At 44.2% G+C, this 16,364-nt stretch overlaps 1 pseudogene; it reads left to right on the forward strand.

Moving 5' to 3' along the window:
* The first annotated feature begins 12,212 nt into the window (after positions 1-12,212).
* LOC147913735 (apolipoprotein L3 pseudogene) lies at positions 12,213-15,879 on the forward strand (annotated as a pseudogene).
* Positions 15,880-16,364: the final 485 nt, after the last annotated feature.

Consider the following 16,364-nt stretch of genomic DNA (forward strand, 5'->3'; position numbering starts at 1 on the left):
TCTATCCTTGATTTTTTGAGGAATCTCCATACTGTTTTCCATAGTGGCTGCACCAGTTTGCACTCCCACCAGCAGTGTATGACAGTTCCCTTCTCTCCACATCCTCTCCAACATATGTTGTTTCCTGTCTTGTTAATTATAGCCATTCTGATGGGCGTGAGGTGATATCTCATTGTAGTTTTGATTTGCATTTCCCTGATGGTTAATGATTTTGAACATCTTTTCATGTGTCTGTTGGCCATCTGTATATCTTCTTTGGAGAAATGTCTGTTCAGGTCTTTGGCCCATTTTTTAATTGGGTTGGTAGTTTTTTTGTTGTTGAGATGCAGGAGTTCTTTATATATTTTGGAGATTAAGCCCTTATCAGATGTATGGTTTGCAAATATCTTCTCGCAATTGTTAGGTTGTCTTTTCGTTTTGTTGATGGTTTACTTTGCTGTGCAGAAGCTTTTTAGTTTGATGTAGTCCCATTTGTTTATTTTTTCTATTGTTTCTCTTGCCCGGTCAGACATGGTGCTTGAAAATATGTTGCTAAGACCAACGTCGAAGAGCGTACTGCCTATGTTTGCTTCTAGAAGTTTCATAGTTTCAGGTCTTACATTCAAGCCTTTAATCCATTTGGAGTTAATTTTTGTGTATGGTGTAACGTAAGGGTCTACTTTCATTTTTTTGCATGTGGCTCTCCAGTTTTCCCAACACCATTTGTTGAAGAGACTTTCTTTTCTCCATTGTATGTTCTTGGCTCCTTTTTCACAGATTAGCTGTCCATAGATGTGTGGGTTTATTTCTGGGCTTTCGATTCTATTCCATTGATCTGTGTGTCTGTTTTTGTGCCAGTACCATGCTGTTTTGGTGACTATAGCTTTGTAGTATATTTTGAAATCAGGGAGTGTGATACCTCCAGCTTTGTTCTTTTTTCTCAGGATTCCTTTAGCTATTCGGGGTCTTTTGTTGTTCCATATAAATTTTAGGATTCTTTGTTCTATTTCTGTGAACAATGTTGTTGGAACTTTGATAGGGATTGCACTGAATCTATAGATGGCTTTAGGAAGTATGGACATCTTAGCTATGTTAATTCTTCCAGTCCAAGAGCACGGAATATCTTTCCATTTCTTTGTGTCTTCTTCAATTTCTGTCAGCAATGTTTTATTGTTTTCCGTGTACAGATCTTTCACCTCTTTAGTTAAGTTTATTCCTAGGTATTTTATTCTTTTTGTTGCAATTGTAAATGGGATGGTATTCTTGATTTCTCTTTCTGCTACTTCGTTGTTAGTATATAGAATTGCAACTGATCTTTGTATGTTGATTTTGTATCCTGCAACTTTACCGTATTAGTTTACTACTTCTAAAAGTTTTCTGGTGGATTCTTTAGGGTTTTCTATATATAAAATCATGTCATCTGCAAATAGTGACAGTTTCACTCCTTCCTTTCCAATTTGGATCCCTTTTATTTCTTTTTCTTGCCTGATTTCTCTGGCTAGGACTTCCAGTGCTATGTTAAATAGGAATGGTGACAGTGGGCATCCTTGTCTGGTTCCTGTTCTTGGAGGGATAGCTTTCAGTTTTTCACCATTGAGGATGATATTAGCTGTGCGTTCGTCATATATGGCCTTTATTATGTTGAGGTCTTTCCTTCTATACCCATTTTATTCAGAGTTTTTATCATAAATGGATGCTGTATCTTGTCAAATGCTTTCTCTGCATCTATTGAGATGATCATGTGATTTTTACTCTTCATTTTATTAATGTGGTGCATTACATTGATTGATTTGCGAATGTTGAACCATCCTGCATAACCGGAATAAATCCCACTTGATCATGGTGTATAATCTTTTTAATGTATTGTTGTATACGATTTGCTAATATTTTGTTGAGGATTTTTGCATCGATGTTCATCGGTGATACTGGCCTATAATTTTCTTTTTTTTGTGTTGTCCTTGTCTGGTTTTGGTATCAGGGTAATGTCAGCTTCGTAGAATGAGCTAGGGAGCTTCCCCCCCTCCTCAAGTTTTTGGAAGAGTTTGAGAAGCTTAGGTATTAAATCTTCTTTGAATGTTTCGTAGAATTCACCAGGGAAGCCGTCTGGTCCTGGACTTTTATTTTTGGGGAGGTTTGTGATTACTGTTTCGATCTCCTTACTGGTGATTCGTCTATTCAAATTCTCTACTTCTTGATCCAGTTTTGGAAGGTTGTATGATTCTAAGAATTTATCCATTTCTTCCAGATTGTCGAATTGGTTGGCATATAGCTTTTCATAGTATTCTCTTATAATCTTTTGTATTTCTGAGGTGTCTGTTGTAATTTTTCCTCTTTCCTTTCTGATTTTATTTATTTGTGTCTTCTCTCTTTTTTTCTTGGTGAGTCTAGCTGAAGGCTTGTCAATTTTGTTGATCTTTTCAAAGAACCAGCTCTTGGTTTCATTAATGTTTTCTATTGGTTTTTGGTCTCTATTTCATTTATTTCTGCTCTGATTTTTATTATTTCCCTTCTTATACTGATTTTGGGCTTTGTTTGTTCTTCTTTTTCCAGTTCCTTTAGGTGCACTGTTAGTTTGTTTATTTGAGATTTTTCTTGTTTGTTGAGATAGGCCTGTATTGTTATAAACTTCCCTCTTAGAACTGCTTTTGCTATATCCCATAAATTCTGGCATGTCGTATTTTCATTTTCATTTGTCTCCAGGTATTTTTTGATATCGTCTTTGATTTCTTCATTGACCCAGTCGTTGTTCAGTAGCATTTTGTTTAATCTCCACGTATTTGTGGCTTTTCTCATTTTCTTCCTATAGTTGATTTCTAGTTTCATACCGTTGTGGTCAGAAAAGATGCTTGATATTATTTCAATCTTCTTAAATTTATGGAGACTTGTTTTGTGGCCTAATATGTGATCAATCCTGGAGAATGTTCCATGTGCATTTGAAAAGAACGTGTATTCTTCGGTTTTTGGATGGACTGCTCTGTATATATCTACTAGGTCCATCTGTTCTAGTGTGTCATTTAAGGCCAATGTTTCCTTATTGATCTTCTGTTTGGATGATCTATCCGTTGGTGTAAGTGGAGTGTTCAAGTCCACTACTATTATTGTGTTACTGTCTGTTTCTGTTTTTATGTCTGTTAATAACTGCTTTATATATTTAGGTGCACCTACACTGGGTGGGTAGATATTTACAAGTGTTATATCTTCTTGTTGGATTTTCCCTTGATCATTATGTAATGTCCTTCTTTGTCTCTTTTTACAGTTTTTGTTTGAAAGTCTATTTTGTCTGATATGAGTACTGCTACCCCGCTTTCTTTTCACTGCCATTTGCATGGAGTATCTTTTTCCATCCCTTCACTTTCAGTTTGTGAGTGTCTTTAGGTCTGAAGTGTGTCTCTTGTATGCAGCATATATATGGGTCTTGTTTTTTTATTCAATCAGCCACCCTATGCTTTTTAATTGGAGCATTTAGTCCATTGACATTTAAAGTAGCTATTGATAAAAGTATGTACTTCCTGCCATTTTTTAACTTTTCTTTCCTCAGTGTTTTACTAGTCCTTCTCTGTTCCTTTCTCCTTCTATACAGAATTGATGGTCTCTTCAGTTTGACCTCTGTCTGAAAGCTCTACTCTTTAACTCCCCTCCTCCCTCCTTTTATGTTTTTGATATCATATCTAACCTCTTTTTTGTGCATTTGTATTCATTACCCTCTTATCATGGAAATAGATAATTTTTCCTATTCGTGGTCTTCTCTTTTCCCCTTAAATCAGTCCCTTTAACATTTCTTGTAGCACTGGTTTCTTGGTAACAAACTCCTTTAATTTTTGCTTGTCTGGGGAATTTTTGATCTCTCCTTCCATTTTGAATGATAACCTTGGTGGGTAGAGTATTATTGGTTGTAAGTTTTTTCTTTTAGCACTTTAAATATATCGTGCCACTCTCTTCTAGTCTGTAAGGTTTCTGCTGAGAAGTCAGCTGATAGCCTTATGGGGTTTCCTTTGTATGTAACTTGACTTTCTCTTGAGGCTTTTAGGATTCTATCTTTATCTTTAATTCTGGACATTTTGATTATGATGTGTCTTGGTGTGGGCCTCTTTGGGTTTATCTTGTTTGGGGCTCTCTGTGCTTCCTGTACCTGGATGTCTGTTTCCTTCCTTAGGTTTGGGAAGTTTTCATCTATTATTTCTTGAAATTGATTCTCTGCTCCTTTGTCTCGCTCTTCTCCTTCCGGGACACCTATAACAAGGATGTTAGTGCACTTGATGTTGTCCCAGATGTCCCTTAGACTGTCCTCACTCTTTTTAATTCTTCTCTCTTTTACCTGTTCAGCTTGGGTAATTTCTTCTAGTCTTTCGTCCAGCTCACAGATCCGTTCTTCTGTATCCTCTACTCTGCTTTTGAGTCCCTGTAGTGAATTTTTCATTTCCAGTATTGTATTCTTCATTTCTGATTGGTTCTTTTTCATATCTTCCATTTCCTTGTTGACATTCTCACTGAGATCATCTATTCTTTTCCCCACATCAGTGAGCATCCTTAACATTCTTTGTTTGAACTCTCTCTTGGGTAGGTTGCTCATTTCTGTTTCACTTACTTCCTTTTCTGGGGTTTTGTCCTGTTCCCTTACTTGGAATGTATTCCTTTGCCTCCTCATTTTGCCTCTTTCCCTGTACTTGTGTCTAAGTATTAGGTAGGTCAGCTATGTCTGCTGCTCTTGGATAGGTGACCTTATGTATATGATGCCTTAGGAGGCCTGCAGTGTGCTTCCCTCAGTTCTCAATGTTCCACGGGTGACCCCTATGTGGGCTACGTAAGTCCTTCTATTGTGGCTTGTTTGCTCTCCCTGTAGGCGCCCAGGGAGGCCGAGTTATGCTCCTGGCCAGCTGTTGTAATGCTCAGCTGCTTGTAGTTGTTGTGGGCCCTTCAGTCTCTTTATCAGGTGTGGGGAGCCCCAGCACAGTTGGCTGCAAGTTCTAATACCACATTTGCATTGCAGTATTTCTTTTAAGTGAGTAGGCCACCAGCATGGCAGGTTGTTAGGCTCAGGGCCTTACAATTGCTATAAGCCTCCAGCCTTTAGGTCTCTTGTCAGCATTCTGAGGATTGCAGCTGAGTGGGGCTGGCCTCAGCCACAGGAGCACCCAGATGTTTCAAGCTTTGGAAGGTGGGACAAACCCCCTATGTGGGTCTTTGAGAAGCAGAAGTGTTCTGCAGCTGACAAGCCCTGCCGCCCACAGGTCCACACACACAGTCAACACAGTCCTGCCTCATGTGCGCGCCCCAACCTCCCAAAGCAGACCCAGTCTCTCCAGGGCGAGAGCCCCACACACTCCACCACTGCCCCACACTCTCCACTCGCTCCTTGTGCGCGCCCTGCCCCCTGAAGTCAGCTCAGTTGCCAGGCTGCAGAGAACCCGGTCACCAATCTATGCAGGCCCTCAAGTAGCCCGAGGGCTTGTTGTTCGGTGGGACCAGTCTCTAGAGTGAGCTGCCTGCCCTGGCTGAGCTGGATTAAATCGGTGCTCTAGCGGGTGTGGCAGACCCTGGGTTAGCAGGCCCCAGGGAGAACTCCAATAGCGTCTGTGTCAGCATGCCCACACCGGGCCACAACAATGGCCACTGCCAATGTCCCAGTCCCTGGAGAGGTCTCACCTCTCACCGAGATGCACTCAGGGCCTATTAGGTGAGTCTGTTTTCACCAAAGCACAGTGAACCTTTCTTTCTGGTGATTTTAGGTGGCTTTCTGAAACGGGGGAGTTTGCACGTGGGCCCTTTAAGAGCCAGTTTTAATTTCTTTGTGAACCAGCTTTTCTGGGGGTACTCCCCAATGTTTTAGTGGCAGGCAAAGTCAGATATTATGCCACTCATCTGGATTGTGCTGGGTCCACAAAATGCCCACAGCAGAGGCGCTCCCTGGCTCAGGGTCCCGCTCCTCCAGGGAGGGCTGCGTACCTGTGGGCTGTTCCCAGGCGGCCGTGAGGTGCTGCGGCTTGTCAAGGCGGCATTTTTCCTCTCCAGAAGGGAGTTTCTGCCTCTTCTACCTCAATTAGGATTGTCCGTTGTTGCAGGAGTTCCTCTTATCCAGTTTTCAGTTCTGTCTCAGGGGTAATTTTTCCACGAGTAGTTGTAAATTGGCTGTGTCTGCGGGAGAAGGTGAGTTCAGAGTCTGCCTACGCTGTCATCTTGACTTCTCTCTTCCATGTGTGTATTTCCGCAGCCAGTATTTCTTGACTCCTCACTTTGTAAAATGAGGATATTAATCCTCCACCTCCTCCTTCAGTGCTTCACCTCCCAACTTCTTCCATTGTACTTGAATTCATATATTGAGTGGCAACAGGTATATTTAGTTCTCATATTTAAATGCTCTGTTTTGTTCTAAAAGTTAAAAATCAAACAAGAGCGTTTACATCTTTGTGATATTTTAAACATTGTTTACTGTAGAGCTAACATGTAGAGTACAGCTGCTCATGGTTTCTTGATCAGCTTTAGTTTTTCCTGATGTTTCTAATTGCCTTTGTTTTTACCCCTTTCACTGTTTGCAATCAACATTTCCTCAATTTCTTTCAAAATGTACATCATATGAGGTGTTATATCAAGTGCCCTTTCCCCACAGAACTCTCCACTTCTTATTTCATTTTGGACTGGTTGCTCTCTAGGCCTGCTGCATTCCCAGCTGTAATCCTTGGATTCTCTTCTCTCTGGATTGATTTTCCTGATTCCTGGAATCTCTCTCTTGGGTATCCTTCATCCCACCCCATAAACACACATACACAGTTTTGTTTTGGATTGGTTTTTTGCTGCAGCTCATTCACAAGTAACTTTCTTTTTTTTTTTTTTTTTTTTTTGTTTGGTGAGGAAGATTGGCCCTGAGCTAACATCTGTTGCCAATCATCTTCTTTTTGCTGAGAAAAATTGGCCCTGGGCTAACATCCATGCCCATCTTCCTCTACTTTATATGGGAAGCCTCCACAGCATGGCTTGAGGAGTAGTGTAGGTCCGTGCCCGGGATCTATACCTGCAAGATGCAGGCCTCCGTAGTAGAGTGTGTGAACTTAACCACTAAGGCACCGGGCCAACCCATTGTTCTCAAATAACTTTCTCAGGAATGATTGTGGATGGAAACTTTTCTATTCCACACTTAGCTCCATTTCTTCTGTCATCCTTTTGTTTTATTTTCTCAAAACCTTCCTTAACTTTCTTTTCTAACATTTCTTTAGAATTCTTTATTTTGTCATTTTGTCAGCCAGCTTTTCAGTGCAAGCTCTCTTTTTTCATTCCATTATTTTTTCCCCTTTTCAGTGCATCTTGTTCTCATTTTATGAATAAAATACCTTTCACATCTCCCTAAGGACATGGGTTCGAATTTTTAAAAACTATTTTCTGTTTTCAAATTTATCTATTTATTCTGGTGTCATTTTTCATTTATCTTAGTCACCCTTTTCCACGTTGTTGTCTTTCTCATATATCTGATCCTAGATGCCCATTCGTATTTAAGAGGGAAGGAGGTTGATGACAGGTTTCCCTATAGAGTGATTAGATGAGGACCCGTAAATGCTGAAATACAGACATGTTTTTTCTGGAGTCTCTCAATTCTGATTTTTCCCTTCAAGTGTAGACCTAAGGCTGCTGTGAGTATAGGATGGGATGTGCCATTGGTGAACTTATCCCCTGCTTTCCCCTTTGGCCTCCCTCTCATTTTCAGTTGCCCTCTCTGAGGCTCTGCCTGGCAGACCATTCTGTTTGCCTACATGTCCTCTCTCCGTTTCTCTGATAGGATCTCCCTCTTCTCCTCTTTATTCAGCTATCACTTCTCCATCCCGTCCTCAAACATCTGTTGAAGTCTCTGGTCTCCTATTGACCCCATTCCCATTTCTCATTGGCAGCAGAGTGAGGAGAGGCAGTGTCTGGATTCTGGAGTCCAGTGGACGTGTTTGAAACTTGACCCCAGTCTACCACTTACATGGTTTTTGAACTTGTGTATGTCACATAATATCTGTGATTCATTTTCCTTATCTGTAAGTGGGGATACAAACCATACACACATCAATGGTTATCAGAAGAATATGAGTTATTATTTGTAAAGTCTTAGAGCAATTGCTTATGCAGAGCAAACTACAAATTTAAGCTACACTTGTCATTAGCTCTTATTATACCTATAAGTGCCTTTATTATCCTTTCAGTCAGGTCTCAGAGTGGGTAGATGACAGATGCTCTTTTGTCTTCTTAAAACAGTGCCTAAACACAATCAATATTTGCTTTCTTTCCTTATCTCGCCAAGCAAGATAGTTAAAAGTGGAATAGAAAGAAACTCTCTCTATATAAAAATCTGTTTTTTTTTAAATAGACCCTGAGAACTGGTAAGACTGAGAGGATGGACACCCTCATATACTGTGAGTGTGAATTGGTATAATTTGTTTGCATAACAGTGGGGTTCCAGATATGAAAAAGTGTTTATATGTTGATCCCCTCTTATCCAGTCATTCTACTTCTAGAAATATGTGAAGGAAACAATCTCAAATGCAGGCAAAGTTTTATGCGAGGAGAATGTTCTTTACACTATTATTTACATAAAGAATTAGGAACAACCTAAGGTCCAGGAGGTAAGGAGGACAGCAGACAGGCCTGGGCACCATCAGGAGGGCTCAGCAGTCCACAGCAGGGCTGCAGGGCTTTGCAGGACTCCAGGCCCTTAGGGGATAAAGCATCTTGCAGAAGAAGGAGGCTACAGGCTTTGGGAAGCTGCAGCACCAGGAAATGTATCAAGACAGAGACTGGTGCACAGAGTTCAAGACATTGTTTAGGAATGAGAAACGTTATTTATAAATAAACATATATACATGAGTAAGTATTTTTGTATACTAAAGTGGGTAGAGCATAGTTGTCACTAACGTGGGATTTGGCTCAGAAAGACTTGAGTTCAAGCCCTGGCTCTAGCACTATTGTGAAAACTTGGGCTAACCTGAGTTTAGGTGAAAACCTAAAGTTTGTGAGTAGCACTCACCTCATGAAGTGTATGCGAGTCTTTAATTAAGGAACACATGAGGAGCCCTGCACATCATGGGCACTCGATCAATATTAGCTATTATCAGTTACTAAACACAAATGCTCCCAAGCTCAAGTAATTTCCAGAACATTCCTGCCTATCTTTTCATCTGTGTTATTTCTTCTATACCTTCTCAGATGGCTATCTCCTTGTCTGATTATCTTCTCCTTATGCCCGCAAAGGACCACAGGACTCTGACTTGTCTCAGGAGCAAGCCGAAGTGAAGTGAGTACCTTTCCTGAGAGAGCAGACTGCAGAGCCCAGGAGACAGAGAAACACATTGGGTTAAGTCCATTTTGGCATTTCCGGTCATCCCAGAGGGAACCGCTGGAGACTTGGCCCCTCACTGCTCCCTGTTGCCACAGCTGGCTCACATTTGACCCCACAATTTGTTTTCTCTTCCCCAAGGGTGAAGCAACACCTTGTTCCAGCCTGAAAGCAGACTGGTGAGCTGTCAGAGAAAACTCTGAGATCCTGCTGCTGACACCATGACCTCAGAAGCCTGCGGGGTCAGCCCAGGTAGTCAGCTTCCTCTTCTCTGCTGGATCCTCCTCATGGCCTAGAATTGAGGGTGGTACCTTGAGGGTGAGTTAACCTACAGAGGAATCAAGAAGGGGCTTGATGAGCATCTTTGAGCCCTCCAACGGGAGTCCTCCCCAGGGGTCATAGGGGCATCTCATCCAGGTGATCTCCTCAGGGTGCCATGGCCCAGATGTCCACTCCTCCTTCCCCTGCTGGCCATCAAATGATGCAGAGTGAGATCACGATAGCCAGCAAAGAGGTGGGGGACAGCAGAGGGGGAGGAGAGATGGGAGCCTGAGGCTGGGCAGGGAAAGGAGGAAGCCTGGAAGCTTCTCTTGTCTTTTCGCCCTGACCAACCTCCAGCCCCTCTCTGGCTGACACTGGGGTGTTACCAACGGACGCCGTTTCCTCAAACTCTTGCCCTACTATCAGCCAGACTGCTCTGCGAGGGGCAGTGGGCCACCGAACTGGACCCCAGTCCGGCCTTTGCCACCTCCCATCTGTGTGACCTGGAGCACCTTACCTAACCTCACCTGTGAAATGAGAATATTTCCTTGTGTTGTCATGAGGACCGAATATAATGTGTGTACATGGCCTGGGCCAGTGCCTGCCACACAGTAGGTCCTCCCAAAGAGTTGTTGCTGTCCTGTGTCCCTGGAACCTCTTAGTTCCAGGCGGAAACCTCTCCCCTCCCCCAGCATCCCCACCCATAGTGGCTGTGTGAGGGCACCTGACCTTTGCTCCCAATTATAAGCACCTGCCTACCAGGTGTGACTGCCTTGGGCCGGTACTAATTCTATTGATCTCCAATACTCCTCCAGAGATCCAGCTCTCTGTTATCCCCCAACTCCCACCCCAATCAAGAAATCCACAGATTTAGTGCTGCGGGTTCCCTCTATCTCTGCCCTGCTTTCCGTTTTCTCTTTAGTGAAGCAGGAAAAAGAAAAAATGAAACAACCTTCCACCCACCCACATCGACACTAGGATTCCTCAAGTCCTGTTTTCTCAGAACTGCTTTCATTTCCATCACTGCATCGCCGTGGCAACTAAATCAAACCCTCCAGGAACCGCCCAGCACAGGGAATTGTGCTTTACTTGGTCACCTTGAAGGACAAGGGAGGGGAGGACAGATCAGAAGCCAGGAGCCTGCAGCAGGCCCTGGGATCCTGGATGGAGGGCTCAGGCTGGTGGATCCCTGCAGATGAACTCTCCCTCGGACACAAGATGATCTTTTTCCTTACAAAGGGGCCAGCCTGGGGTCAGAGGTGCCAATGGGGAGCTGTGTCCCCTGAGACCAGTCTAGAGGGGAAGGAGGTGATACAGATTGATCATGAGGATGTGAGCTGGGTCCAGCCCCCAATCCACCCGAAGAATCTCCCTCCACTGCCCATCTTGGAGCATCCGTGATTAGCAGGAGGAATCCTCTTTGTATGGTAGTTTTACTCAATCGTCAGTAGTCTGCAACACTATTTTCATATTTAAAAAAATAAGAAAACCATAGATTTACTCTAGGGTAGAATGGAAAAATCACAGGAATTTTTAAAACATAAGGAGGGTTCAAAGTAATGTCAGAGAAACGTCTGAGAGTTGGTCTTGGTTTCAGCTACCGACCTTTCTGCTTGCTGGCCCCAGGCCATCACTTACCTTGTCTGAGTTTCACTTTCTTCTTCTGTGAAATAAGAATAATGCCTCTTTGTGTGTCTATAGCAGGAAACACATTTTATATCACATCCCAGTATACACATATATATACTAGTCCCAGTCTCTTATCTGCAATTCCATAGTCTCCAAATCCTTGAAAAGCACACCTTTTTGGGTAATTCATTTGGGCAGTAATCTTGCCTTGTCCTGACCTGAGACTATTTATACTCATGATGTTATTTATCCCACTCAATGTGAATATTCATTTGTTTCACTGTTGAAACACAAATACATTTGTTTTGGTGATGCCGCCCAGACCCTGCTGGAACTGGTAAGTAATATACCATATGTGCCCTGTATTTTCTTTCTAAAGGAATAAAAATTCTGAATTCCTACACACATCAAGATCCCAGGAATTAGGTAATTATTTCTGCAGGCTGGAAGTCCAAGAGAAAAGTGCTGGCAGTTTGGTTTCTGGTGAGAACTAGGTCTTCCTGGTTTGCAGATGACTGCCTTCTTGCTCTGTCCTCACACGGCTTTTCCTCTGTGTGTGCAGAGAAAGAGAGAGAGATCTCCGGTGTCTCCTCCTCTTCTTATAGGGACACCAGTCTTATCAGATTACAGCCCCACAATTATGACCTCATTTAACCTTAATCACCTCCTTCAAGGCCCTGTCTTTAAATATAGCCACATTGGGGGGGGTCAAGGATTCAACATATGAGTTTTGGGAGGGCATAGTTCAGTCCATAACACCAACCTGACTCCATCAAACCTACCCCAGGTGACAGATGCTCAGGAAGATTAACATTCAACTACTTTATGTGCAATGCCATTTATGCTCTACCACAATTTCTTCTAATGTTATTCCTTTTTCTTTCCATTTAGAGACCAAAAGCTTTCTTGACAATGCCATTGAGTTTTTCCAGGACGCAGTGAGCAACGAGGTCCTGCAGCTCCTGCTGACAGATGAGGAAGCTTGGAAGAGACTTGTGGCTGAGGCTGGTTTGTCCAGGTAACCTCCACGGGATGCCCCAGGAATGTCATCAAAATCTCCCGCCTTGCAGGCACATATCCTCCAGGTGGTATCCTGTGGTTGGGTTTGAGTATGTCTCTTCTCAACAGTCCATGAGGGATGTTTCCTCCATGTCAATTGTTGGCAGTGAATGGTCTCAGGTTGAGAAGAAATGAAACCGCAGGGGGCAGCTTGTGTGACCTTGGGCAGGTGACTTAACTAGTCTCTGCCTTAGTTTCTTCATCTGTTCAATTTGATTGTGAGGAAAACAAGACAATGCATGTAAACTGTTTAGCATAATGGCTGACACACGGTAGGTGCTCGATTAATGTTAACTTTTAAAAAAGACTGGTGGGAAGAGACAGGGGCCAATGGTCTTCTTCCTGGAGATGAGAGCCAAGCCGGACTTCCTTTGGGACAAGTCAGAGAAGTCCTGACACACTCAGTTTGTGTCCATGGGGATTCTGGCTGGAGCCCTTTCTCTCCCTAACTAAGGAACTGTACAAACACTTCTGGATGCTGCTGGCCCATAAGACGGGTAGGCTGGAGTGGAGCTGGGCCAGCTTGGGTTGGATCCTGACTCTCTCTGACCAGCTCTGGGGCTCTGGGCTTATGTCTTGGAGTCTCAGATTTGTCATCTGTTCAATGGGAGCAGCAATTCAATCTGATAGGATTGTGTTGAAGGTCATAGAGTGAACTACAGGGTCAAACGTGGGAGACCAAGTGCAATCATCCTCTCCAAAGGCCCAGAGTGGCCTGGACCAGGGTCAAAGCTGGGAGTCAGCATGGAACCAGGGTGTGTCCAGGTTGGAGGACTAGTAGGAAGGCTAAGGCAGCGGAGTGGGACTAGAGTGAGGTGACTGAGGTGCCTAGGGCACAAACTTGAGGAGGCCATGGACGTAGCGAAGGTCCCATGAGTGGTAGAGGGGACATTTCTTCCCTCCCTGATTTCATCCCCTCACTGCTGGGCACAGAGGGCCATGGGGGATTATTTTCTCCACACCCTACCTGGGAGCTAGGGGGTTCTCGACTGCCATTTGGAACCATCTTCTATTCTACACAGAGTAGCCCCTGACCAGTGGGAAGGCAGTGTGGCTTAGTGATAACTCCCAACATCAGAATGAGTGACCGCCAATTTTGTGTAATTTGAGGGACTCTGAGGAAACTCAAAAGTTCCCACCAAGGAGGAAAACATTTTCTCCAAAGCTTCTCCACATGCAGGTCTTTTCAGGCTTAATGAGTCTTACAAATTCTTCTTAAAGTCTCCTGAGTCTTTAAGAAGTTCCATGAAGGAATCTCTTAAAAAGGTTCACATGGCCTTGGTGTGCATGCATGTGAAGCTGTCACCAGCTAAGGTGTGTGCTAGGCTGGTAACACCTAGGAGTTCGGGGTGTTGGAGCGTGGGTCAGGAGTGAGGGAGGGGGCTGGAGAGTCTGAGGGGAAACAAGGATAACAGCAGATCTCTTGCTTCCCACTCAACTGGGGCAGTGGCTGGACCCAGAGACCTTCAGCTGGGAAGGTCAATCGGCTTCAGGCTTGGAGGAGAACACATGCCAGGCAAAATGATCAGTAAGTCGGAGTTTTTGGGGATTTTTTAAATTCTAAGTAGGCAGAGTTAGCCAAACTCAAAGTCTGAAGGCACAGTCCCCAAGACTGCCCTTAGTTTTCAGACCTACTGCAAATTCGAGAGGTGGTCCCAAAACCACCCTCAGATTCCATAATTCCACAGAAGGCCTCACAGAGGTCACTGAAAGCTGTTATACTCACATTACACTTTATTACAGGGAAGGGACACAGGCTACAGACAGCAAAAGGGAGAGACGCATAGGGCAGAGTCTGGGAGAATTTGACCAGTGAAGCTTCCATTGTCCTCAGGACATATTACTCTCCTGTATTCAATGTGTGACAGTGCACATGGAGCACTGCCAACCAGGGATGCTCACCCTGTTAAAGACAAAAAATTATTCTGACACTAGGTAAAATGATAAGGAAGAATTTCCTCATGACTATTGCAATAGATGTTAAGACTATCGCCATAAAGGAGAGAGGGACTTGGCTCAACCCTGAATTCACGAGAGACAGCTGGGGATTTATAGCCAATGAGTAGAATGAGTGGGTGGACGGATGTTAAATTGCTAAGGGGAGACACAAGAGAAGGGGATTCTTGCTAAAGGCTGATCAAGGACTTAAACATCAAAGGTAGGGGATAAGGAACTTGATCATGGTCATGGAAGAGAAACACATGATCCAAAAAGACCAACTGTATAGGAAGAAGTTCATGGATGAGTTTCCTCGGGTGAAACGGGAGCTTGAGGAGTGCATAGGGAAGCTCCACGCACTTGCAGACAAGGTTGACAAGGTGCACAGGGACTGCACCATCTCCAACGTGGTGGCAGCCTCCACTGGCACTGTGTCTGGCATCCTGAGCATCCTTGGCCTGCCTCTGGCACCCATGACAACAGGGGTCAGTCTGGCACTCTGAGCAACTGGGATCGGGCTGGGAGCAGCAGCTGCTGTGACCAGTGTGTCCACAAGCATTGTGGACTCCTCAAGCAAGTTGTCAGCAATAGCTGAAGCCATTCGCCTGGCATCAATTTACGGTGACAAAGAGATGGTCAAGGAAAGTCTACGTCACAATGCACCACATATTGGCAGAGAAACGGCTGAAGAGCTGAGGCAGCAGGCTCAGGAGCTGGAGAGGGTGTTGGAGGAGCTCAGCCAGATCCATGAGAGGCTGCAGCAAGGCCTCATTCCACAACCCCCAGAGCAGTGCGGGGAGCAAGGACAGGTGTGAGACAAAGGCATGCAGGTACCTTTATAGAGGGCAAAACAGGGTGAGATAAAGTTTCTGGGGCTGGGTGTTAAGGACTTTGGCGTTTCTGTAGCTGAACACAGCAAGGGAGGTGTTAATGCAGATGGCAGGTGGCTCAAAAAGAAGGAAGGGATGTGGAGCCTGGAATAAGGGAGGAGAGGGGATTGGGAGTCAGGGGAATGGGGAGAAACTATTTTGGACTAAAGAAGACACTGGGGGCAATGATAGAGAAGTGTAGAGGAACAAGCAATGAGAAGGCTAGGAATACTAAGGAGTGGAAAACAGGAGAAAGCTAGAGAGTTAGAATTGATGGAATATGGAGAAGTAACATGGCTCCTCTATTGACCCTCCCCATGCTTTGATATCCCAGCAAGAATGCAGTCTTTTCCTGGTGGCGCTCTTTAGCCATACCTTTTCATGATCAACTCACCCTTTCCTTCCAGCATGTTCATCTTAGTTAGGCAATGACTTCTTGATGATGACAGTGATGATGATTGTGGTGATGATACTGATGATAGCCATGGTGGTGATGAGAGCAGAGTAAGTGGAACATTTGCCAAGTTACTGGTGCTTTTTGGGGCCAGAGTGCACTGAGAGATCAATAACATTCCAATGAAATTGCAAATGCTATATCGGAACAGTGGTTGATTTAGAAAAGAAAAGTAAAGTGAAACCAGATGCCAGTATCACATCAAGGAACCTTGTGATGTGTCAAGGAGATCAACCAGCTTGGAGTCAAGAGACACAGCCTCTCTGAGCCTCAGTTTCCTCCTCATTTGTTGGGGGGGCGTTGCTGGACAAGATAATATTTCAGATCTGTCTGCTCTCCCTGTCTTGTGTTCTATAGACTGGTTCAATAAATATGAACTGATACACTGAGCCTTTGTTGTGTTGATTGATGGGCTCACCTGGGCTCCGCATGCTTGACTTTCCTTCCCCATGAGCCTGTCTTCCGTGATCTCAAGGAGCAAGTCCTCCTTTGCCCCTCCTGCTCACTCACTGTGTTCCCACTCTCCCATCTGGTCATTTCCCTCAGACCTCAGCGCCCCACTGGCGCCACTGGAACACCTAGGCAAATCTTGTGCACACCTGGAATGGGCTGAACACAGGCATGTTCCTGATCCAGTGGCTGGGCACCAGGATTGACATGTGGCACATGAGGCTGATTAGGATCAGAAGTGCATGTGTGCAGGTGTGAGAGATGGTCAGAATAAATAGAGGGACAGAGAGAGACAGCCAGACAGCAATCAGCCTCGCACAAGCTACCCTCATATTTCTCCTAGATTCCTTCAAGAACTTTCAGAAAGGTCTTCTTGTATTTACTCTTGTGGCTTTGCCACTACCCCCCCCCACCCCCTGCGCCT

Source organism: Ceratotherium simum, chromosome 25, assembly GCF_057802395.1.
Source record: "Ceratotherium simum simum isolate JZ-2026a chromosome 25, ASM5780239v1, whole genome shotgun sequence".
Classification (NCBI taxonomy): domain Eukaryota; kingdom Metazoa; phylum Chordata; class Mammalia; order Perissodactyla; family Rhinocerotidae; genus Ceratotherium; species Ceratotherium simum.